Below are 26,457 nucleotides of genomic sequence, written 5' to 3' on the forward strand. Positions count from 1 at the left end.
TAATTGGCTTGAAGAGGACATTTGATCCAAATCTATCCAATTTATATGCTGATTAATGATCCCTGGTTCAGAAAGGTGAGCTGAGACCCTGGGATTGTGCTCTGGGAAACCTGACCTCAGGTCTTCTCCACAGATGGTCTTCCTGTCCTGCAGTCAGCTGGCCTCTCTTCTTGTGGTCTGTGAGTCAGGTCAACGAGAAGACTCCCACGAGAAGCCCTGACCCTCTGTGTGAGGTCTGCAGAATTACTAGGATCCCCAAGACCCCATTGGTCTGCAGCAGTCCCTTCCGTATTCTTGGAGTCCCTTAATGCTATTTCCAGTAAACCCACTGTGTTTGAGCTGGCTTGAGCTAGGCCCATTCCTGCAGCTGGAAGAACACTTGAGCTTGTCAAAGAGCCCAACCCCCTCCCTCCTGACCCATCTGGCCTGCAGGGTTGGAGGAGTTTGAGCCTCCGAGGACATCTACACTGCCCGCCATTTCGACATCTCACTCTTCCCTCTTAGACCTGAAAGTGTTTGGTCTTCAGGGGGTCTCTGCTAAGTACAAACATCATGATGAGTGGGGTTGGGGGTGCATGTGGGGACACGTGGACTCCCCAGGTCACAGCACACAGACGCCAGCCTGGGTGAATTACTCCCAGGGCTACTTTCAATGATTGTGTCCGCTGTTGCTTCTCTTGTCTCATTTCTGTCATACAACTCATTTCTCTAAAAATCCAGCATGATGCATGGCCTTCCCCCAAACACCTAAGAAGACAAAGACACACATGCACACATACACACACACAGAGTCAACTCAGCCCCCAAACCTGACACCGGCAGCCAGCAAGGTCACCATCTCTGGAGGGACCTGTCACCCACAGTGCTGCAAGTGGATGGAGTACAGCCCGTGGTGGCCTAGCCATACTCAGCCACTTGCCCACCCCAGAGCCCCACCTGCCTGGAGGAACTCAGAGAGGGTGCCTCCTCCCTGTGGGCTCGCCAGTTCTGAAAACCGACAGCTGTGCTTTTACAGTGCAAGTGCTAATTTCGCAGTCACTAGAGTTTGTCCCTGGCTCCATCTTTCTAAATCTAGGATTAATACGTGGGCAAAATATTAAAAACAAAAAAACTAGGATGCTTGGTAAGCTAGCCATCCCTGCGTGGTGCAATTAAGTGCTCAGCTACTGACCAAAAGGTTGGCTGTTCCAATCTACCCAGAGGTGCCTCAGAAGAAGGGCATGGAGATCTCCTTCCGAAAGATTACAGCCATTGAAAACCTCGTGGAGCAGTTCTACTCTGCCGTACGTGGGGTTGCCAAGAGTGGGGACCGACTTGATGGCAACTGGCCTTTTGGGAAGCTGTCTGAAGGCAAAGCAAGGGGCCATGGGGACTAAGGGGCCATGACCGATGGGTTGGTAGGAAAAGTAAGGGCTGCGAATGTCCGAAGTAGGAGCCATCAAACCGGGAGGTGCCCCTCCTTCTCACGCCCAGGTTGGAAGTGACAACCTCGGCAAGGCGCACTCCGGGCCTGTGTTCCTTTGGCCCCCCAGGCTGTGATGGACAGCTGGAGGGGACTCTCTAGATGGCTGAGTGAGGAGGCCCTGGCCAAGGCTACAGCTGCAAGGTGAAAAGCAGAGCACACCCGCAGAAAGTTCCAGAAGTCAGGAAAGTGCACTCAAGCAGCACGCCCAGGAACTAATCCGAGAACGTGCCCTCCCTCGTCCAAAGGCGATTCCCTCTGCTCCGGGCAACACTCGAAAAGCGCAGCGTTTGAGACCACGATTAGGCGTATGTCTTTTTGCACTGTCGTAATGGAGATGGTTTGTCTGGTGTTAGCTGAAGAAATGCCAGGTATTTTAAACTCATTTTCCTGCTCTGTAGGCACTAAGTTTTCTTGTTCCTCTCAATTACATCTGACAGGGACAGTAATTCATCCCAGATGTGCATGTCAGAACAGGTGACCATAATTTCAAGGAAATCCTGTGTTGTGTTATATGTTTTTCTTTAACTTATTCAAACCTTGTACAGTCTTTAGGAATGATTTAAAAAAATGAATAAGCATGTATGTCCATATGAAGTTAAGAGAGTCAATTGTGTGAAAGGAATGCCCACAAAATTATGCCTTTTTCTAGAACTGTGCCTGCTAAACATTTTAAGGGCAACCCAGAGTAAGAAATACATCTTATATCATGATCAAGTACTCACACTTGTGTAGCTGGAACGAAAATTTAAAAAGACAACACTAACATGGTAAGTTTCTCCCTCTTCCAGATATTTCTCAGGATGCAGACTTGAGATTATGGAGGTATAGAGAAAAGAGAGGCCCCAGTGTGCTCTTTTTAAATTAAACTTGGAATTGGAAAAACCTTGAGGTGTTATTTTCTTCCGATGGATGTTTGTAAGTTAGAAGACTGCTAATGAAAGGCAATCTTTGATGTGCTTTATTCTTTCTCCAGATTGACAAAGGCCGGCACCCCAAGGAGGCCTGGGCATGGGATGTTTTGCTAAGCTCTCTAACACTTAGGTATTGACCTTCCTAAGCTCTGTCTAAACTCTGTGGAAAAGGGGAAGTTCTCACTAGTACCATGGCTGAGTGATGCAAGGCTTGGCAGTAGGGAATTTTGTGTGTGACATAATCCTGACCAAAACCATATTTAGGTAAATATGGGCGCGGTCCGTCCGTCCGCCTGCCCGCCTGCCCACCCACCTATGGCAGCAGCATGATTTTTTTTATCAAGAAAAATATCCAATGTACCTACAAATGTAGAAAATAGTGTGATGAACTCCCAAATATCCATTGCCCAGATTGAAGAGTTACCAAGACTTTGCCTTGCTTGATTTTTTTTTCTGAAGTATTTAAAAGAAAATTCCAAATATTGTCTCATTTTGCTTCTATACACTTTCTCTCACACAGTGCCATTATCCCACGGAGATAAACAAAGAAATAAACATGTCTTTGGAGTCATCGAACTCCGGTCGCTATGAGTCGGAATCGACTCGAGGGCACTGGGTTAATGCCCAATCCACAGCCAAACCTCCTGAGTGCTTCAGGTCTAATTAAAGCTGGTTTGCTTAAATCCAGGTTCAAACAAGGTCCACACTTTTCATTTTGTTGTTCAGTCTCTCGGGTCTCTTTAAATTTAAAGGTGGCTCCTCCCCTCCTTTCTCCCCTGCCACCCACCACCTTTTGTTTTATTTCCTGACTTCCACTTGTGGCAGAAACCAGCTCAGTTGTCCTTTCAGAGTGGGTTGGTCTGTTTGCTCCCACCGTATCATTTAAAGTGTCAGTCCAACCCCATAGTCATCGTATACTGGAAGTTCAGTCCAGAGACTTGATTAGACTCAGGTTCAATGTTTTTGACAAGGTCTTTCATGGGCGACACTGTATACTACACATTCCGTCACATCATGAGGCCCGTGGTGTCTGGTTGTTCCACTCTTAATGACACTTAAATTGATCAGTGAGTCTATGTTATGGTAGCTAATTCCTCCATTGCAAAGTTCCCTTCAACCTTTTACCTGGTGGTTTTCTCTGCAAATGATTGTTTCCTGAGTCAGCTATTTCATCGGGGTTTGTAAAATGGTGGTTGTTAATTCCATCATCCTTTCCGTTTTACCAGCAGGAATTCTTCCGTAAAGAAGAGCTGTAACTCATCAACTAGGTTTATTTGGTTTCTCAAAAATACAGTTCATGTAGGAGCAATTACATACCGTGTAATTTCACTCATTTGGAATTTTCCTACTCAGTGACCAGACATAAGTATTGATGTCTTCATTATCCAGATACTTATAATGTAAACCTGGAATGAGTCATTCCAAGGAGACTGCCTGCTACAGGGCTGGCTGCGTCATTAGGGATAAACATAAGAGCCAGGGGCTAGCTGGCCCTGGGCTGACCTTGCTAAGGTGCCTCCTCCACCGGAGCCTGGACTGCCAGAGTCCCTGCTGACTCCTGTGGTCTGCCCCAGGCAGGTCCAAAACCTTGGGACATGTAAACCCAGTCTTGGCAGCTATCCATGGCTAATACCAATCCTACAGGAAACCCTGTTGAAGGATTTGGTCCCTAGGATGTGATCTCTCTCCCATTGCCATTGAGTCGATTCAACCCTGAGTTACCCCATGTGACAGAGTAGAACTGCCCCATAGGGTTTCCAAGGCCATAATCTTTATGGAAGCAGATTACCACATCTTTCTCCCATAGAGCAACTTGTGGGTTAGCAGCCCAGTGCTTAACCTCTGTGCCACCAGAGCTCCATGTGTTCTCTCTAAACCAAAAAAAGAAAAAAAAAAAAGAACCTTTTGCTGTCGAGTCGATTCCAACTCACGGTGACCCAATAGGACAGAGTAGAACTGCCCCATAGGATTTCCAAGGAGTGGCTGGTGAATTTGAACTGCCAACCTTCTGGTTAGCAGCCGAGCTCTTAACTGCTGTGCCACCAGGGCTCCCAAGGGACTCTAGGAAGAGTCTTCAGTCCAGCTGGTAGAGGGTCTTTCTTCCCTTGTTCATTCACCAGCTACATGAGGGATTCTCTTCATGCTAGTCAACCCACTCACAACCAAAACCATGATTTTGATGGCATGTCCATCTTCCCGTGGTTTTCTTACAAAGGATAGCATCTGAAAACTGATCCTTTAGCTGAAGAAGGTGAAATATCTGCTGGGGAAAAAAAACCTTACCAGTTGGTCCAGAGGGTGGGTCAGTGGTAGAATCCTCTCCTTCCATGCAGAAGACCAGGATTTGATTCTCAGCCAATGCCCCTTGTGCACAGCCACCACCCATCTGTCAGGGGAACTTTGTGTGCTGCTGTGATGCTGAACAGGTTTCAGTGGAGTTTCCAGACTATGACAGACTAGAAAGAAAGGTCTGGCAATCTACTTCTGAAAATCGGCTGATGAAAACCCTGTGGATCACAGTGGTGCGACCCTGTTGTGCACAGGGCCACCATGACTAGAAGGCAGCTAATAGCATTGACAACAACAGTTGGTCCCAAACTGTTGGTATTCATGCTTAACCATGAAATTGGGTCTGAGGTAAGAAGGGAACAGTCTAACAGCTCGTAGTACAAGTCACTCCCAAACACTCCCTGCTCCAAAAAGGTGGTAATGTGCTCATCCACATATACACCAATGACTGAGCCCAACTCGAGTTTTTTCCGAACCCAGAGATAAACGCAAACCATTTGGCTTATCCCCACGAGTGTTCAGCTGGCTGAACTGGAGGAAAGGGTGCTGGTTGCAGGTTCAATTCGACTCTCAACTCACTGTGGGCTGTTATGTGAGAAACAGTCCGACCCAGCAATCAATAATTCATGTATTTACCAGCCAATCTTGGATGAATCCAGCTGGTTGTTTACAACATCACAGGTAGCTTGGCTGCATGCAACCTTCTCTTCCCAGGCTGTATGTACGTGTGGCCTAAGGATGATCTGTGAGCATATCTCCAAACGTTTTTCTTCTGGAATTGACAGGCTCCAGGCATTGGATCAAGTGCCGGGCCAAGGCCGATAGCCCTGTACACATAATGGTTGTGGAGGAGCCTGTTGGGCCTAGTTATTACAGATCCCGTGTAACAGTGTGTAAAATCTCCCGCTGCTCAGAGATTCTTGTACGAAGCAGGTTAATTAAACCTTAATTTGAATCTCCCAACTTATATGGGTCTGGCCTTAAAATTATCCCACCTCGTTCTCTGTCTGTGTGTGCATTAGCCGAGGAGGGAGCGGTAAGGTAAGACATTTTACATGCCTGAGTCATTAAATTGGCTTAGTCTAATCAGTAGGTTGTGAAACAGTTGATGGGATTTGATGGACTTGCCCTCTTAGCAAAGCTAATATATTTAAAAATATTATTTTTCTTTGCAAACCATCAGCTGTAATGTTTTGGGTATGATAACAACTCCTGGTTCAATTCAATTATCCTGCTTCACCGAGGGGTCCCAGGGAGACACAATGGTGTCAGGCACCCACCCTCCAGCTGCGCCACAGGATACCCAATGACGGGAGACAATGGCCAACTTCAGTCTGACTTTGGGGCATATAAGCTACCTTTATGACTCAGAGCATCTGGATGTTTGTAAGCTTCCAAATACTTGGTACAACACAGTCACGGCCTTCGCCCCTGCAGCCATCACTGCTGTAGCTGGCCCCTGTCCCCTGTCCACCACATGCGCCATCACCAAGTGCTGCTGGCGATGAACACAGACGTTGATGTTTACCCTGCTTTTTACCTTTACGATTGTGAAAATAAGTCACTCTGTTGTCACTGATGAGCCCCCTGGGAAATTCTCTGTCTCAGCTCAGGACACTAAAAACAGTCCATGAGAATTGTCCAAACCAAATCACACACTTGTCCTACATCTATTACTAGCCATCGGGCCACAAAACTCTTTCCCTAGAAAGGAAAAGTGAGTGTGATTTCTCCAGCCCACAATCCCCCATTTATTCCAGGTAAGAGTCCACTCTGTATGTACGGAGGATTAAATTCCCATGGTAGCTTCTGTACTTGGGGGCACTCTATAAAATTCTAAACAAGCCAGCCAATGTCTAGACTTCTCCTCCTGACTAGCAGCATCTCAGGGAAGAAATAAAATAAAGATAAGAACATCTTAAGAGTCTTGTAACACAGAAGTGTCTTGGTGGTTGAACTTGAGAAAAGGGTGTGCATTACTAGTGGAACTCCATTCTCAACTCACGACAGGAGGCTGTGTGAGAAAATGGTCTAAAAACAGACGATCAATAATTTGTATAGCAAACACAGTGTGCTGTTAAATGGTCCCATCTTCAGAGCTCTTTGAAGAGAAGGGAAAGTCATAGGAATAACCAGCTAGAAGAAACCGGTGGAAACAACTCATCTGTATGAACAAGGGTCTCTGAAGAAGTTACAAAACATTTGCCACCTGGGTGAGATCCCACTGAGATAAATGGAAGAGAATCTCACTTTTAAGAAAAGAGTCGTCAGCGTCAGCCAGAGGTCTTCCTCCTCCAAGCATTTTGGGAAGAACCAATCCTTGGACCACAAAGGTCGTCAAAGGTGAAAACCGAGGGGGAAGCATCTGACAAAGTCCACTTCTGTCCCAGGTGAGAACACAGTCCCTGAGCTGGGCAGGACCGATGGGTTCATGTTGCCTTGGAACAGTGGTAATTGTGCTCAACAGATCCTGCCATATTTGTTGAGTGATCCCAAATACTCCTGGGTGCAATGGAGAGTACTGAGGCCATTTCGCCAATGATAAATTGGAGCCTTAGGAAGTGAGTTGCCCAGTTGCCTCTTGTTTGACAGTGGAACTTTGGGCTAATATAGTGGCTAAAAGCGTGGACTCTCAAGTCAGAGTTGGCATGTACTAGCTGTGTGGCCTTGGACAAGTCACCTAACCTCTCTGTGTCTATGTGTCTTCATCTGTAAAGGAGCGGGGAGAATGGTTCCTACCTTTAGATTAAACCAAATAGCATATGTGAGATACTTACGGGTGCCTGCATAGTAAGTACAATATAGATAGATAGAGAGACAGAGAGAGATAGCTGTCATTGAGTCCACTTTGACTCATAATGACCTTATGAACAACAGAACAAACTGTTTGTTGCTAGGTCCTTTGTCATACTCATGATCACCGACAGGTTCTAGTCCATCACTGTGGCTATTGTGCCAATCCCTCTCATTGATGGTCTCCCTTACCCTCTACTTCACCAAACACAATGTCTTCTTCCTCCAGCAATTGATCTCTTCTGATGACATGTCCAAAGCAAGTGAGTTGGACAATGTCTGTTGTCATTCATATGGTTTTCACTGGCTCATTTTTATAAGTGGATCGCCAGGCCTTTCTTCCTAGTTCATCTTAGTCTGGAAGCTCTGCCAAAACCTGTCCACCATGGACCACTGCTGGTATTTGAAATACCAGTGGCATAGCTTCTAGCATCATAGCAACCACCAACCACCACAGTACTACAAACTGACAGATGGGTTAGCTACATTGATCCAATAATTGACTCAAACATACCAACAATCACGAATGTGGTGCAGGACCCAGCAGTATTTCATCATACATAAAGTCGCCATGATCAGAGCCAACCCAATGGCAACTACCAACAGTTGTTTTTTAGAACGCTTGTTGCCGCCACAGCCAGCAGAACACCGGTTGCTGCCCTCTGCTGATGCTGTGGGCTTTGGCTGGGGACCCGCCTGGACCCTGTCCACAAGGGCACACTGCTGGACGTTCCCAAACCGTCTCTGCTGTGGTGGGCTGTGACTGGCAGCCGGCCGCGTGGGGAGTTGCTGTCTCTCCTCCGGCCCGGCCCCCAGCCGGACTCAGCCAGGCCTTCATTAGGGGAGCCAGTGGTGTGTTTTCGGGGGTTCCATGGTGGCCTGGCCTGTTTGTCTGGCCAGGCAGTAAATGTGGCTCCCTTTTCCTCCTGCTTGGCCCGCATTGGCGGGCTTCCATTATGCACTAGGGACCAAAGGCAGACCTTCTTCGGGGAACTCTTGCACCTGGTCTTGCCTCTTTCATCTGCAATATTTTTACTTTTTGTTTGTCTTTTGCAGAGCTAGAGATTTACTGGGGAGGCAACCTCTGTATTTAAAATATTAGTCTTCTCAGCAAGTCAGCACTGGATGGCCCAGGCTGAGGGATAAACCATCCATGGCTTCCCTTGGCAGGAGACTGTGTGAATATTTCACAAAATGGCAAACTGAGCTTTATTGAACTTTTTCTGGATGTCTGGGAGAGGGAGGGTGAGTTACCACCTTTTTTGGTTTTGTTTTGGCTGATCCTGTTGGGATATTCTATTCTCTGTTCTAAACGACTCACAGAACAGACCTCTCTTCCACCTGAAGCATACACAATGCCTTTTTGGAGAGGAGATGACAGAATCTTGGCTAAGAAGTTCAAGACTTGGCCTTAAGAGGAGGAATGGACTTCTTCCCCCCTAAATCAGAGCTCCTCAACCTCAACTCTATTCGTATTTTGGGCTGGATGATACTTTGTCAGGGGAGCAGACTGTTCTGTGCACTATAGGATATTGAGCAGCATCCCTGGCCTGTACCCACTAGATGCCAGCAGCACCTCTCCAAGATATGACATCCAGATAATTGTGTGTTGCTTACTGGCTGATGAAAAAAAAAAAAATTTTTTTTTTTGGCTGATGGGGTGAGGCTAAATGTGTCCCTTGCATGTGCTGAGGAGAAAAGGGCTCAGTACCCTTGTGAATCCCAGCCGACCCAGCCTGTGCTCAACCTGGCACCAGGTGGACTTGCGTAGGGTGGGGTGGGGGGTGGTGGGAGTGGATGTGCTTTACTGCACCTAGTGGGAAGGGTCAAGTGTGGGTGCAGGTGTCAGTGGGGGGCCCAGAAGAGGAGGCAAGAAGAGTGCACCCCCAAAGGTCAACGTTTCTCCAGAGTGAGAGCAAAAGCACCTGTGTTTTAGCAAAGGATCACATGTGAACCTGGAACCAGGGAGGTGGGAACCCAGTGGTAATGCTCATTACCTTGTGTGTCTCCCTTGGGAGGAAACTTGGGAATTGCTTCAGTGAATGAAATACTGATGTCCCTGCAGGAAATCAAGAGAAAGGCCTTTTTACCCCTTAAGTGACACGGATAGGTGTTACCATCCCAAGGAGGCCACACCCAGGAGAAAACTGGTTTCCATTTCCTTTAGAATTCCTGACAGCTCAGTTCACCTGGGGTGCAAAGATCCCCCAGGACATGCTCTCTGCCGGCCACACTCACCCATGAAAGCCCCTCTGCCCTGGGTGGTTTGCTGTTCTGAAGGCCGATGACGTTGAACTTTGAGGCAACACTCAATGTGGACACCTTCAACTGATGACTGTCATGATCGTAATTTAGGGATTCAATTTCTCTGTTAAATTTAACCGTGGTCTGGGTCCCTCGTCCCCACGGGCCATGTGCCTTGTATGGGGCATTGTGGGAGTCTGTATTGCATCATTTTAGAATCGCCTTCCCCACAGGGTCCTGGGTTCATGTGGGCCACAGAGACCCTCTGCACCCTGGAAGGAGGCCCTGAGGGGGTGGTATGGAAGGCCAGCAGGGGACACCAGGCGCCCACAGCGTCCCTTCTCTGTGGCTTACCTGGCTGGCACAGGGCAGCAATGGGACCTGCAGTTCCTCTGGAGTTGCCAGGCCCCACTGCTCAGCTTCCCACCCCTGGCCCAGTGCTGGATTGGCACCGTGGTGACAAAGGTGCCGGCTTCTCTAGCAGACGCTTCCAGCATCAAAGTGGGAGGCTGGATGGGGTGGGAGACCGCCCAGGCTCCAGTGCAGCCCACAAGCCCAGCTGGTTCTACTTCCCCTCTGCATGGCCATTTTCCCTCCTGACTGCAGGCTCCTGGACTCCAGCCCCAGAAAGGGCAACAGCCCTCTGTAGACTGAGTGCCCAGCAACTCAGCCTGTGAGGACAACTCGCTCCCACAAACCCTGAGTTACAGAAAACTTCTGTGTGGGACCTCACTGATGAGGCAGGGGGACATGCCGGCAGGCGTCCTCTTTATGCCAGACAAGCCTCCACTCCAGGCCCCACATTGGAATAGGTCACCCCTTTATGAGCTGGCCAGTGTCTAGGGGGTGGGAAAGGACGAGCCGGTCTGCTGTCTCCGGTCCAGCTCCAGCCCTTAGCTCAGATGGTGTGACACCAAGGTTTGTGTTGTTGTTTTGCCATTCCTGGGCAATCGTTGACTGTTACTACATATAAATATGTGTGTGTATGTATATTGTATACATATATGTAAATTTACTCTGTTGAGTTCTCATGATGTTCCAGAAGCTTTGACGGTAGTGTCACATGGAACCACTCTTCATAAATCTTATGACGTGGGTACTGCTGTTGTTAGCTGCTGTCGAGTTGGCTCCAACTCATGGTGACCCCAGGTACAACAGCACGAACGTTGTCTGAGCCTGAGCCATCTTTATGATCATTGGTATGTTTGAGTCCATTGTTGTGGCTAATGTGTAGCACCTGCCAACCTAGAGGGCTCATCTTTCAGGACTATAGGGGACAGTATTCTGTTGTGATCCACAGGGTTTTCACTGGTTAATTTTTGGAAGTAGATCACCAGGCTTTCTTCCTAGGCTTAGTCTGGAAGCTCTGCTGAAACCTGTCCACCATAGGTGACATTGCTGGTTTTTGAAATACTAGTGACACAGCTTCCAGCATCAGCAACACGTAAGCCACCACAGTGCAACAGCCTGACAGGTGAGTGGCGGTTCTGTTGCAATCCCTTTTTAGGGATTTGGAAATGGAGGCACAGGAGGCTGTGCGAACCACCCAGCATCATCTAACCAGTGACGGGCCGAGCTCTGTGAGTCTCTGTGGAAACTGGCTGATGGTTTTTTTTTTTTTAGTTTTATGCTTTTTTTATTTTATATGCCAGTGACCCAACAGAGAGTCCAGAAAGAGAATGAAAATAAGTGTGTGTGTTCTATTAAAAATATCTAAGGGCTAGGGCTTGCTGGTCAAAAAATTCCTTTCAGGTGTCAGGCTATTGTTGGAGGCTTAGCATCTCCTAGTTTGAACTTTTCAAGGAGATGTAACTTGCACTTATTTGCAAATATTTGGGCAGTGGCAGATTGTCATGTTTTGTGAGTCACTGGGTTTTGGGTCCCAGTTAATTGAGACATCTAAAGCCTACCGAGGGAGAAGCTGAGGGTGTCACCCAAGAAACCCGACTTCCCAGCCTGGTGTGTTGCAGGCAGCCTGTGCTTGATTCTGGAGGAGAAGCCAAATGCGTCCCACGTTCCCAGCACCAGCTGGCTAACAGAGAAGCTTATAGGCAGCTCTCCAAGGACAAGCCATCGGGGCTTACCCTCCTGGCTAGCAGGAGATGCTGCCCCCAAGCTGGTGGCAGAGGTGGAGCTGGGAGAGGTGGCTGATGACATGCGGCCATCCCCGCATAGGGAGGTGCAGCCTCGCCAACCCTTGGGTGAAGAGCCAAGAGGAGCTTTGCCAGGAAACCAAAATACATTCTGAAGGCAATGTTTTCAAACTCGATAATTAATTCTGCGTAAATTAAATGTGTGCTTCTTCTGATTCAAAACCTGATGGAATGCTCCCACAATTAGTGTATACTTCCTCTTCTCCTCTGTAATTAATGGCTCCAAAGTGACTATGCAGTGAGGACTTACCTAGAGCCTCCCTGTGCAAAACATATTTACTTTTGCTTCACCAAAAAGAAAGCCTGAATAACTCAAGTCACTTATGTTTATTTGTTTGGTTTTCCCAGCTGCACTTACTCAAATTGTTCATAAGCAAACCAGTTATTAGAAGAAGTGCTGGGGTCTCCATAGTTGTTTTTACCTCTAACAGCAAAATCTTGGGAAGATAGAAAGGGACATACAGTGTATTTCAGATGGAACGGTGGGTTTGTTCTCAGAGGCTGAACTGTGAAGTATTGACGAGCTCCAGTGGGGCTGATTGGCTTTGAAGAGGGAAAGGGAGCCTCACAAAGACTGGAGGACATGGCCAGGCGGGCTCTGCCTGGCTTTATTAACTCATCCGTAATTAGCCCATAGCTTCGATACAATTTAGCTTGTGCCATATGGGCTAATAGAGTACTGAACGGTACCCCCCGTGCAGGTGACAGTCTGTCACATTGAAGGCAGATTAGCATAAAACAAACAACAACACACCCTTAACGACAGAGGTGCCATTTGTAACGCCAGAGTTATGGCCCTGTGAGCACTTCCATTAGAAACTGTTATTTTCAAAGATTTTATAAATTAGTCATTTAAGAAATCACTCTGTGCTGAAATAAAGCCCAACCAATCCGCGTTGAGCCAGGAAGGTTTATGTTCAATGACACTCAGAAAAACATGTGGTGGTCGCCCCAAGTTTTGGCTGCACATCCTCTTCTCTGAGATCTCCTGAATCAAATATCAAATACAATTTTATGTTGAATGACAGAGATAAACATTCAGCACAGGAAGAGAAAAATGTTCTTCTTCCAGGGTTGGACTCATCTGGTGTCACCAGGTATGACCCATCATTTCTTGGACTTTCAGTTTGCATCCTGCAATTAGAGGAGGGGTTGTCTATGCTGGTGTTACTGACCAACTGGGAGTACACAGTGTTTTCATTATTGGGGTTCACCCTAGGAAGGTGGACCCTGGGCCCAATCAAAGCAGGGGGTTGGAGAAGGTGAGAAGAACCGTGCTCAACTACCTGTGAGTTGTCTCTCTTAACATGAGCTCTGAGAATGAAACAGCAGTGAAGAACTCTAGAATTGGTGTTTACCCATCATTCAGGGGTCAACATTGTGAAGGAACTGAGTATCTTACTCATGTTTCCAAAGAGCTATGGACCAGTTGACTGGGCCTTCCTGGGCTGGTTAGGATCACCATAGAATCTTTGCTTCTCATCGTGAAAACTACTACTGCTGCACCCTATGTTTGAAGGACGATTTCAGGCCAAGGCTTTCAATGGATGAAATCAACCTAAAGTTACCCCAGTCCCCAAGCAGCCTTTTTGTATGGTTTTTACCAGAATCTTTCACTTCTTTTTTCCAAAGTCGAAATTCATGCCTTTAGTATTTGGGTTCTGGTTTCTTTCTATTCTGCTCAAAGCTTTCCAGGCACACCACGAGGACCAGGGCCCCCAGAGCTGTGGGGCTTTGCTAGTAATTGGTTCTACTTGTCTTCCTTAGAGGTGCAAGAAGAAGGGCAAGAACAAGTGGGAGAAGGACTCTGGGCTAGCCTGGAACACACAAGATGGAGTTCCAAGGGCCTACGAGTCTTCTTCTCCTCTTCAGCCTCCAACATGTGAGTGACTGTTGAGCTTGGATAACTTAAGTAATCACATCTCCGCTCCTCTCTTCCTGGAGAAAATGAGCAGGATCTACCTTAATTTTGGCAGCATTCCCTACAGCGCACAATGGAGCAAGAGGTCATATCCAGAAGCTGGTGCCATCAGCTCAAGGGGGACAGGAAGGGAACAGCATTGGGTCCGCCGATGTCCAACATGACCCTCAGGCCCGTGTGTGGTGTTTTATAGGTAAGGAGGGAGCAGACATCTGAGAGGTTAGGCACCTCTACTCTAAGAATTGACCTTGGGGAAAGTTCCTGATTCTTAAATGAGGAAACCAACATCTCAGATCAGCCATTTGGCTAAGTTTGGGACCCTTCCTAAGAATTTTGTGGAAGATGAAGCTCCTTGGGCGGTGGGGACAGTGAAAGTATCCAGTGGCTTTTGGTGCACACAACTGTGTCTTGTGGGTCCCCTACTGCTCCTGCCCCTTTGTCCTGCCTCTCCAGCAAGTCCTGTGCCTGGGCTGCGCTGGGGAGGAGGGAGGTCTTTGGGGGCTGGTCCATCCCTGCTCTGCTTAGGGACGTATATCTACTCACTTTTAATAATGTTCAAGTCATGACACAACCCTATATGAGAAAATACCATTTCTTTATTAAAACTGCTTTATTAAGTCTGTTTTTCACCATGGTGTGGTGATGCGGGGTGTGTGTATGTTTTCTCTACGGCTAAAGACAATATAGCCTGGCAAGTTTTCCAGGCTTTTCTTTTGAAAGGTAGCTCAGCTGTTTTGCATCACTGGAACGAAATGAATTGTGCTGTGCAGACAGGAGCTAGGTTTTCCCACCTCTCATTGGCCATTTATGTGACTAGCAGAGTGCTGGACGAGGATGCCAAATGTCCTGCCATTTCATAACCAGCAGCAGACAAAGCAGACAAAATGTCACCGCCTGGCGCATCTGTTGTTATTAAGTAAGACCATCAAATGTTGTGCAGGACTTCAATTTTGTTTTTCCCGTCACTTATTGAGCAAAAATAATATGCAGTTTGCGGACAGTGCTAACGTTTTTGGGCCACTGTGCCAATGGCTGAGCTTTCATGTCCTCATTTATTACCGATTGTAAAATAAACTTGGGCCTTTTTTTAAAAAAATAAATGTTATAAAAATGTCCTGTGAATCGGGAGGGTGTCACCCATTAAGTCCATTTAACATCAACATAATTAAAAATGCGACACTGTTATGTATCCAAGGCTGATGGCCATAAAAGTCCACGGTGCCAGACCTGCAATCTCACTGCTACCTGAAGCCCTTACAGTAAAGAACAGAGAAAGACAAGGCCCCCAACCGCTCTCCCCATGGGATGGGCACACTCACAGCCTCCTCTGCCTTGCCACACACACGTACACACTCACAGCCTCCTCTGCCTTGCCCCGGAAACCCCCAGCTGATTAGATAGCATCTCCAAAGGAATGCTTTTAGCTGCCTCACACTTCTCTCTCCAGGAGAACACAGACGATGACAAAATACAGGCAAGGGCGGCCAAAGACTTAAGACAAGTTCATTTTGGTCAAAAAGTCACAAGAGGAGGAACTGTGATGGCTGAGACATCTGGGGAACATCTACTAGGCAAACGCTCTCTCCCTCCACCCCACGTAACCCCCCAGTGGCTGCGTTTGATATTTGAAATGAAGCAAACCAGAGGGCAGGGAGATGGGGCCAGCCCGCAGGGCCCATCTGGTACGAGGGTCTGACTTGTCTCCGTCAAAACCTCACAGGCTCTGTTTTGAGAGTCTCTTTCTCAAGTCTTTTATAATATTCTTCTTGTGCTGTCTACAGGAAGACAATTCACCTTGGAGATGCCAACTCAGATTAAACGATGCCAGGGTGTCTGGGTGTTTGGCCCCAAGAAGGTTAAGGCTTAGATTTAATTTGACAACGATGGGCACCTAGGTGTGTTGGATGATGCTAAATTGCAAGCATGAGCTTTTTTCTGGTGTTTAGAATATGGCAGGCCTAATCCGAAAGGCTGAACTTTATGTAAATAATAAGTAGCATCCACGTTATCCAACATCAAGCTTTATTTTCAAAGTGGCTCTCTACACAGTTGCTCTTACCAAGACTTCATTTAAGCAAGACACAAAAATTCATCATTTCTTTAATGGTCATTAGAGCAGGAAAAACCTTTTACAATTTGGGGTGCACATTACATCTAGCAGTAGGTCTTCTAGCTAAAGAGGGAGCCTGTGTACATGGGAGATTCCCGACTCTTCTAAGGACCTTGTTCTCTACAGCAGGATTCTTTCCCCTCTGCATGGAAAGTGTAGGATGGGCACTTGGCTCAGGGAGATGGAGCTCCCTTTAATGACCCAGGTTATGTCCTTTGATATACATGAGAATGACCAAAGATGGTGAATGGTGCTGTGTTCACAAGTTCTAACACTGGGGAGTCCTGGTCTCTTTAAGCCACATCAATGCACATATAAATCACATCCTTCATAGAGTGCATATTTCAAGTCACATTTAAAGGACAGTCCATGTGTGTGGTACACAGAGTCCCCAGCACCCAAGGGTGAGTGCATAATTCGCCTGAGGAGCCTCTAAGGGCATGCTCGAGAATCTTCTCTGACTCACCTACTGTGGGCTCCAGCCTCTTCCAGAGACTCATTTTCTCTGTAAATTAATTTTTGCCCTGCGAAGGCACGGCATCATTATCATAACCAACCGGGGGGGCTTCTGCAGCAGCAGCAGCCCCCTCACCCTCTGCGCCACCATGGGGCTCTGCTGCAGCAATTAGCAATGCCCCCTCTGGACACAGCAAAAGTGGGCGTCCCCAAGGGGCTCAGCCCCTCCTTATGGTCGGACCCCTGCTCGTGTGACATGTTTTGTAAAAGCCATCCGCAGATGCCCCAGCCTCTACTTCCTCTCCCCCTCCACCCCGCTCCAGTGCACAGGTTGTCCTGTATCCTGCAGAGAAATATTCTCCATCACAATGCTTGGGGGCCAAGAAGGACCTTCCCGAACATGTACTCCCTTCAGTTAGACAATGAAGAAACTGAGACCCTGAGAAGGGTAAAGCCCAGAGTCAGGGAACCAGAAATAGTCGTGGTCAACCTGAGTCCAGGTCATGCTCTACTGCTTGGGGTTCCCAGTTTGGGGTGTGCTGTCTGTCATTGAGACATCTTATGAGGCATCTTACTTCTCAGAAGTCTCCTTGGCCATTAACATCATTCAACAAGGGATGATTCGTTTTTTCTAAGGTGCTGGTAAGAGAACCTGGCCTTCCTGTCTTCATTCTACCTTCATGGTTAGCCCGGGTCTGGATATGAGACTTGCCTGCTCAAGCACTTGCAGTGGTTTCCCACTGCCCAAGAGTTAAGCTGAAAACCCAGGGTTTATGATACCCTCTGACCTTGACCCACCTCCCACTTTTCATTTCCACATTTTAGCCTCATTGCTCTATCTGCCGACGCTCATTGTCCATCCCTGTCTGCAATTTATATATGTGAGTTTATATTCTCAAAATGCACGCAAAAGCTAGATAGTACAAAAGGAAGGCAGAAGAAGAATTCACACACTGAATTGCAGTGTTGGTGAAGAGTATCGAATAGATCCTGGGTTGCCAAAAGAACAAACAAATCAATCTTAGAAGATTACAGCCAGAATGCTCCTTAGAAAGGAGGATGGCGAGACTTCAGCTCACTTTGGACACATTATCAGGAAAGATCAATCTTTATACAAGGGCATCATGTTTGGCAAAGTAGAGGGTCAGGGAAAACAAGAGAAACCTTCGATGAGATGGGGGAACGCAGTAGCCACAACTATGGGCTCAGACATACTAAGGACCATGAAGCTGGCCCAGGACCAGGCAACGTTTCATTCCGTTACATACGGGGCCACGAAGAGTCAGAGCACGCTCCGTGGCAAGCAGCAACAATTCTCGAAAACACCTCTCCCACACCCCAAGCTCTGGTTCTTCACTTCTTTGTCCTTCATTTCAGAAACCTTCTGTACCTTCTGAAGTCTGGCTGATGCTTCTCCCAAGGTTGCCCTGCACCCTGCTGTCTACCACCAAAGTACCTAAGATCCTGCTGTGTAACATCCTGTTTACTGGTCGGCCACCCCCACTGGGCTTTGAACTTCTGGCGATAAGGACGGCATCTGCTGTGTGCAGCTTTGTAACTCCCCGCACCAAGCAGCATACTAGTTGAATAAAGCTGCAACAAAGGCGACCTTCTCCAAGGGGCCTTTTCCAAAGACCCCAGGCAGCAACCTCCAAGAAAGCACTGAGCTTCATCTGTGCCTGTGTTACGATGCTTACCAATTGGTCCCTTCTGTTGTCGTGACGAACACAGCACCAAGACCTGCAGAGCACTCACCGTGCCTACTTCGACGAGCTCCACCAGTACCAGTTGCACACACTGAGTGTCAGGCCTGGAGAGGGACACACCAGGAGGTGCAAACACTGTATCAGACCAACGCCCCAAGTGACTCACAGATGACTGAGGGATATCTTAGGCTGGGTTCTCTAGAGAAGTAAAACCAGTTGAGCATATAAAGATTTGGTTTATATAGAGATTTATATCAAGGAAATGGCTCATGCAGTTATAGAGGTTGGAATGTCCCAAGTCCGAGGGTCAGGATAGAGGCCTCTTCTGATTCAGGTAGCCGTAGGGACTGGCAAACCCAGGATCTGCAGGTCAGACAGCAGGGCTCTGTGTTACAGGCTATGAAGACCGACCAACCCCAAGATCGGCAGGCAAAAGCGCAGGTAAGCTGCTAGCTCAAGTCCCAAGAACAAGAATGAAGGTGGATAAGTGAATGAAGTGAGGAGGAATAATTGAGTGAATGCAGATGTGAATGAATGAATGGATGAGAGGGCAAATGAGTGAATGAGGCGAGGATAAGGCCAGTTACTCGCTCTCCTGTCCCTTCTCCACCCTCGTTCCACAGCGGGTGACACTTAGCTTCTCAGCCATCTGATAGCACAGGGGCTTATGAGCTGCTGCTCTGCTTCTTCCTCTGTGCTGCTAATAGAAAATACTAACCTCCTTCCGGTGTTTCTGGAAAGAAGTCCTAATTGTTCAAAGAAAGCAAACTCTAGCCAGTTTTCAAACCCTTTTTTTTTCTGCAGAATAGAAACGAGACTTTCATTTTAAATAAATTATTTTAACTGTTTTTTTTTTTTCTCCCCAGCAGAATATAGAAGTTTTTTCATCCTAAAGCCTTCTCCTGGTAGACACAATGCTCCACGTCCATTTGTCTGCCCTTTCCTTTCCTGGTCACTCTAAGGTGTTGGCTTTCCAGCCTTTCTCAGTTCAGAGACTCCTCTGGGTCACTATCACCTGCAGATGCAAGGTGAGACTCGTGACAACAGCCTTGATTGTTTGCCGCCATGTTTATGGACCCAAAGTGGGATTTGTCCTGAAACCCTGAGCACGGCCGATGCCTTTTATTTGAAGTCAAAAATATAGCTGTTTGCAATTTTGTTCTCCTATTTGAGTGTTATGTTTGACTTTGTTATTTAGGGACCAAGAGTTTATAAAGAAGCCTGGCTTGGAGCAGCCTGAGGGTAACTGCCTGGGGGTCCCCTTGGCTCAGAAGAGAAGCTGTTTGTTGTTAGAGGCTTGAAGAGTCCTAAGTTGGGGGGGGGTGTGTCTCCACATTACTTTGAGTTGAGAACGCCTGCCCCTGCTTCCTCCAGTTACTCCATGAGGGCCCTCTTCCTTCCAAGGCCAAGGTGGGATCTGTCTGCACCAGTGAGGGCCACACTTGGTTGGGTGGGGGCAGTGGAAAGTGAGGGGATTGTTAGAATATGGAAAAGAGGCTCCCTTAAGTTAGTTTCACAGGCGTGGAGCAGGAAGAGCGAATATTCCAGGCCCTGACCCCAGCCAGCCCCTCACCAAGGAAACAGGGTCATCTCTACTCTCCAGGACACTCTGGATAAGGCTGGAGAACAGTGTGGCCAACAGCATGGTCCAGGTGTCCCTTCTCTGAGCTGCAGCAAAGCGCAGCCCTGCCAGGTACACCGTGGCTCCCAGGAGCTTGGAGAAACCTGAGAGGCCATGAATGGCAAGAGGGACTCCCCAGAACACACGTAAGTCACATACAGTTTCCAGAGTTGGCAGAATGGATGCATTCCAGTGCATCGGTCAGAAGCTTCCTGCCTCACAGCACCGGAGTAGGAGAGCCACTCAAAGGCAGCTATGGCTACAATCAGAAAACAACTTGGTTTGGAAGTGGAAGGACAGGCAATATCGAGATAGACAAAGCCCCAGGAGAGAAATGAAAATGATGCTGTGGCAGTGGTGGTTGGTGTTATGGTGGCGGCAGGTGTTGCGGTGGCGGCTGGTGTTGTGGTGGCGGCTGGTGGGGCGGTGGCGGCTGGTGGGGCGGTGGCGGCTGGTGGGGCTGGCTGCTGTGGAATCAGTCCCCTACTCATGGAGATCCCGTGCACAGTGGAACAAAATCTTACTACTGTGCTCCATAGGGTTTTCATTGGCTGATTTTCAGAAATAGGTCATAAGGCCTTTCTTCCTTGTCCCTCTTAGTCTGGAAGCTTTGCTAAAACCTGTTCAGAGCCACAGCAACATGCAAGCCCCCTGACAGACGGGTAGTGGTTGCTTATGAGGTACAATGGCTAGGAATCGAACCCAGATCCCCTGCATGAAAGGCAAGAATTCTGCCACTGAACCACCATTGCCTCTAAGCACACCAGATGAAATAATTGAATATTATTAAATACTTTTTTGTTTTTTGTTATTAAATACTACTGAATAGTTGAATTGTATGAAAAAGTGTGTTGTTCTTAGAGTTCGCCTATGCGTATGTGGAATTCTAGTTTTCTCTCTTTTCAGAATGTTCTCCTACAGTAGAAACAAAACAACAGGTCACCTCTCCACCTTTGGCAACTGGAAACTTTCCAAGGTGGGCTAAAATAAGTGATGGATGAGGCCTTGTTCTTCCAACACCGGCAAGAGAATGAGTTGGGTCAAAACTGCTCCCTTACGTGTGAAGAAAGGGGGCCTGGGTGGTAGACCAGCAGTGGCTGGGGTCCAGGAAACTTGGTTTGGTCTTGTCTCCATCAGTCAGGGCACGCGGTCTCCCTGGGACTTTCTTCTCACCTGTAAGTTGAAGCAGTTAGGCTGCTAGCTAAAAGCTGGGAGCCCTCTCTCTGTAGTGCTCCACTTCTCTGTGGTTAAAGAGCACCAGCTCCACATGGCACTTCTCCTGGTCCTGTCTGCTTGGGCATGATGGTCCTAGGGACGCCTGGTGGCAGAACCAAAGACCAGCCATTTGCAACTTTGTGTGTACAATCCCGGGGTCCAGGACTAGCAACGACCGTGAGCAGAGAGGGGACAGGGTCTCGGGGGTACAACCGGAGCAGGAGGTGGTGAACCAACTCTCCTTCAAAGGTCCACTCCAGGGAGGGGCGCTGCTCCTGCAACGAGGGCGGGCAATCCTCACGGCAACGCACTTTTAACAAACTACTTCCAAAGCTGCTTTCAATCACCTACCTGCTTCAATATCCTATCCCTACAGGCGCTCTTCCCCAAATCAGCAAAGCCAATTTGTCATCACTCAGCTAGGTTTTCAGCCTCTGAACAACCATTTTTTATACAAACTGAATGGATTAGCTCCCATCAATGTTAGATTGCAATCAAGACATGTTCATAAACAACGTAAATATATGTACCATGTTCCTTTCTGAGAGGAGCGCCTACCACCACCGAGAAACGGGGGCGAGAGTGAGCCCCTCTGGATGCTTTATGGGACCGTTAATGAGTATGGATTGCTGTGTCTCTTTAATTTTACCTTGGCTTGAGGGAGCCTTATTTTCCTAGGGATTTAGGTTAGCTCCCAGATGGTAAAAATCAGGATCAATCTTTTTTTCGAGTTAAAAAAAAAAACACTCTCACATTCATTCTTGCCATTTCTCCTCTAGGCTCTCATTTCTTACTACCTCGCTAAATATATCTGCCAGTGGTTTGTGGAATTTGTTTGCTAATTCCCTCGGTCCCCAAAAGTACTTGCTGGTGACATGCAATAAACTTGACCACGTCCAATTTCCTAAGTTACCCCGCCTTCACTAGATGTTTCTGAGTGGATCTAGTCCTTCCCAAACTCTCTCAAGTTTACGTGTTCTGTTTTTCTTATCAGACAAAAGCAGTGCAGAATTTCAGGACATCAGGAGGATGGTGTATTTTGCGTCTTGCATCTACTACTTGGGTATCTAGTTGTTGGTGTTTGTGGAGTGCCTGCCATGTATCAGGTACAAGTCTAGGCACTTGAGCTCCATCCACGAAAAAACAAACAAGGATTTCTGTCTTTCTGGAGCATACATTCTACTGGGTTAAGATGACAAAACATAATAAACATGATAAATAAGTGAAGTCTATGGCTTGGTACCACCACCCATCTCTCAGTTTGTCTCACTGTGGCGGCTTGTACGTTGCTGTGATACTGGAAGCTATGCCATTAGGATTTCAAATATCAGCAGGGTCACCCATAGGGAACAGGTTTTGGCAGAGCTTCCAGTCTAAGGCAGACTAGGAAGAAAGACCTGGAGATCTGCTTCTGAAAATTGCACAGTGAAAACCCTATGGATCACAACAAAACATTGTCTGATACAGTGCTGGAAGATGAGCCCCCTAGGTTGGAAGGCACTCAAAATACACAGTGGTCACAGCAATGGACTTGAGCATACCAACAATCATGAAGACGGCCCAGGATCGAGCAATGGATGTTTCGTGTGTTATATATAAGGTCGCCATGAGTTGGAGCCAACTTGAAGGCAGCTAACAACAATAGCATGGCTTGTTAGAAGGTGGTACGTGTGGATGGAAACGAGTAAAAAGAGCATGGTGGTGGCTTTCGGCTGGGCCCCTTGCCAGTTTCTCAAGGTGGGGCATCCCGTCACTTTTCAGTGGCTATAAGCATCCATTCGACGGCACTGGGTTCTGGGTATAAGCATCCATACCTTAGCACCATCCTACCTGTTTCCTGTGTCTCCTTCCTGCGTCTTTCACTCACTCCACACATTGCTTTTCTCTCCTTCTGGCCCTTGCTCCTGCCCCTCACTGCCCTGCGTCTGTCCTGCATCTGTGTGGTTCTCTTCTCTTTGCCCGCTGGTCTCTGGTCTCCCACTGAGGCCCCTTCTGTGGCTGTCTTTTGCTAGTGTGGCCTCTCAGATTTTTGTCTCCTCTTTGTCCAACAAGCAGAACCAATTTCAGGCGTGTTCGGAACAGTGCTCAACAGCACTGGGCTGTGCACTTCTGTTTACCAGGAAAGTTTCTTCCCCTGAAGAGGGGGAGTGGGAACAGCCATAAAATATGGGAAAACCAGAAGTGGTGGCTCTAGAAGCATAGCCACATATATATTCTTTCTAAGCAAGTCAGAAATTCAAACCACTTTTGTTAAAACACATTATACGTAACTGTGTTGAGTAACTTTGGCCTGTCGCATTGAGCCTTCCTTTGTAGGTTTTTGTAGCTGAAGTGTGGAAATGACATAATACTCGCCTTTGTGCCGAGAGAGACGATGTTCTCGGGACCGGAGCAGCATTTGGTAATCTATTACCTAAGAAAAGCTGCTAAATTTTTGTTGGCCCTCAAAAACTAGAGTGAAAAATACTTCTGTGACTCCCTTCCGTGGGACCTGTCTCTCTGGGCCCCTGGTGGTGAGAACCCTGCTTCTCGGCATTTCTCCAGCCCCTGCCTGCTCCCACAATCCTTCACTGCCCCTCCTCCCTGTCTTTATGCCCCATGAATCCCGGGCACCCTGCCATCCCATTACAGAGCCTTCCGCCCCCCCAGCTCCGCAGCCCCCCTTCCTCTGACCTCTCAGGCGGTTCCTGGCGCCCCTCCAGGACCCCCTACCTTTGGCAGTTAGAGTTGCCGAGCACAGCAGCTGTGACCGTTCTCAGCTGGGCCCTGACACTGGCGGAATGGAAACCTCACGTGCTGCTCCCAATGCACTGGGGAAGCCCACGTGTGGGCCGTGGGAGCTGGGAACCCCAGCGAGCCGCAAGGGGACGCTTCCTTCAAGAGGACCCCAAGGAAGCCTGGCCCATGCCCACTCCTGAGCCAGGAAGTCACTCAATCCAGCGGATTCCACCAGAGTCACAACCTCCCCCAAAGGCCAAGGACTCGAGCAAGTTAAGCTGAAGATTTAAGTGTAACTCCAGTGGTTGTCATTCCCTCTGGTTAACTTTGGCCACGTCATAAACTTCAGGTAACAGGCAGGCTGCAGATTCACTCTTCTGGGCTGGAGGCTGTTCAGATCAGTTTGGACCCTCATAGGCCCTGGCTGGGGAAGGAGAAAGGACAGGAGGGGCAAGGCCCTTTGCCCCGTTCCTCCAGCTTCCTTTTAAACTCAAACACCCTAATGCAAAGAACCGTGTCCATGGTAATAAGCAGGCTATCAAGCGAATGCTGGAAGGAAAACTATGAGAACTGAAAACATTTTTCCAGGGAAACTGGCCTGGAATAGACCCAAGGTCACAGTGGTGGATGGGTTAGGTACCAACCCCAGCAATTGCCCGAAATTAAATCCTGGCCCCTCTCGCTCCTGTTCCCTTCCTCCCCTGCTGAACGTCTTTCCTTAGGGGGCTTCTTTTTTGGACTCTGTAATTCTCCTCTTTTTTTTTTTTAAATAAAGAAAAGGGGGAGCGAGGGCTGAGCAATATGATCTTTGCAGAGATAGGAAGCTGGGACACAAGGACCCTTTGTTTCCATTCCCGCAGCCCAAGACTTCTGTCAAAGCCAGGAGGCCTGTGGAAAACGACAGAGCCATTATTCTGCCTCATTTGCATTGCAGCCTGTCTGCCTTCGGACCCGTGTGGAGGGTCGCTTCGCTGTGTAGGAGAAATCTGTACAGAAAAATAGAAATAACGGATCATATTAGCGAACAGATACGATACCTGATACCTGATGACTCCCTTAACTGAACGTGCATGCTTTCGAGCTGTGTCCCGGTACATTCTGAGTGTCTGCTCATTGGCTCTGGAAATTCGAGTCTTTGGCTCGGCTCTGTTGTGTTTCTTTCTCTCCCTCAATTTAGTAGGTCAACATACGCATTCCAAAAACACCTTTCCACCCAGTGCAGGAAATGGGGTCTGAGAGGCTGCCAACAGGAACACAGAGACCTGCTGCAGACGCAGCCAGCCCACCCCTTTGGCCCCAGTGGTTTCTGAGTCTATGTCCAGGTACACCTTCGCCAGGCTGTTTTTCTCTCTGTGAGGTCATAGCATCTTAAAGCTGGATGGACTCTCAGTGATAAAGTTGACAGAGTGATTTTACAAAAAATGGAACAGACTTCTCCAGGGCCTTTTAGACAACTAACTGCTGAGCTGGTCTGACTTTGGGGCTACTTACTTCTGAACATCCATTTCTATCTTTAAGAAACCACACTTGACCAGACATGTTGTGCAGAAAAATTTGCAAGAGTTTTTTTTTTTTCTGTTATTTTGATTGTTTTATTGTAAAATGATCCTTGTTACTTTAAATATTATTTTAGCTGTAGTTTAATGTAATTTTATTTATTTATGGCTTCATAGTTTGGTTTTTTTTTTTCCCCCTTTGAGGACAAAATGTCCGATTTTGTATGCAAAGCTACAGGGACACAGACTACCTTTTGCAGAAATCCGAGTTACATAAAACCTCTGAAATGAATGAGCATCTTGCCACCCCTGATGCCTGACCCCAGATATACACATGGCTGGAGACAATAATTAAAACTGATATTTCTGAAGCTTCTTCTCTGGGCCTGACACAGCTCCTGGCTTCCACACACACAGAGTTGGTTGTTGTTGTTAGTTGTCACTGAGTCAATTCTGACTCATGGTGACCTCATATGTTTCAGAGTATAACTGCCCCACAGGGTTTTTAAGGCTGTGACCTTTGAGAAGCAGATCGCCTATCTTCTAAGGCGCCTTTGGTTGGGTTTAAACCACCAACTTTTTGGCTAGTAGTTAAGCTCTTAACAGTTTGGCCACCCAGGGACTCCATAGCTGGTTACCTTCCAAGAAATCGTATAACCACAGGGGGCATTGAGCTCCAGGCTGCCTGGTGAGCCCAGCCTTGGGGTGCTCCCTGGGAATGTGGCCTTCCTTTCCATACCTGACGACCACTCTTCCCAAAGAGAGGACTTGAGGCCACCACTAGGAAACAGGACAAAGGACACCCCTCTCTTGGCTTCTTTCAGAGTGGCCTCGCAGGTGCCCAGAATATCCGGGCTGGTAAAAACGCTGGATTGAAGTGAAAATGGAAAACCAAGATGGCTGTCTCCAAGAACCCAACAGTCTAGGCCACACAGGAGCCCGGAGCGTTTTCCTCTGAGTCTCTTTTTGCGTGAATTCTCCTCCTCCACGCCGTCCCTGGTGAGAAGGTTTGTGTCTTGAACTTGTGAAATCTTCAAACACATCATAAGAATTAATCGCCATTAGTTCTCTATTTTAACAGCTGCCTGCTAGCTCGTAGCCCACTGCAGCTGTGAGCTCCCTCCCTCTGCTGACATCATAATCCCATTACAGCTGGAATCTCGCAGACATAAAATGCAGATTTAAGCTTATTTTGAAGCAACTTATACTTGTTAATTGCTCCAATCTATATCCCAAGCATAAAATCGCAGCTTCGGTTAGCAGCTCGGCTCCTCCTTGGTGGAGGCAGGAGTGTCCTCCTTCTAGTCTAGGTTAACAGTGGACCCAAAAGTACGGCCCTATTCGGCAGCCGCTAATTCA

General features: G+C 47.7%; 1 non-coding gene across 1 annotated transcript; it reads right to left on the bottom strand.

Moving 5' to 3' along the window:
* Positions 1–20,350: 20,350 nt before the first annotated feature.
* TRNAE-UUC (transfer RNA glutamic acid (anticodon UUC)) lies at positions 20,351–20,421 on the bottom strand. The gene has a single exon. It is a non-coding gene; the product is annotated as a tRNA-Glu (tRNA).
* Positions 20,422–26,457: the final 6,036 nt, after the last annotated feature.

This window comes from Elephas maximus, chromosome 16 (genome assembly GCF_024166365.1).
Source record: "Elephas maximus indicus isolate mEleMax1 chromosome 16, mEleMax1 primary haplotype, whole genome shotgun sequence".
Classification (NCBI taxonomy): domain Eukaryota; kingdom Metazoa; phylum Chordata; class Mammalia; order Proboscidea; family Elephantidae; genus Elephas; species Elephas maximus.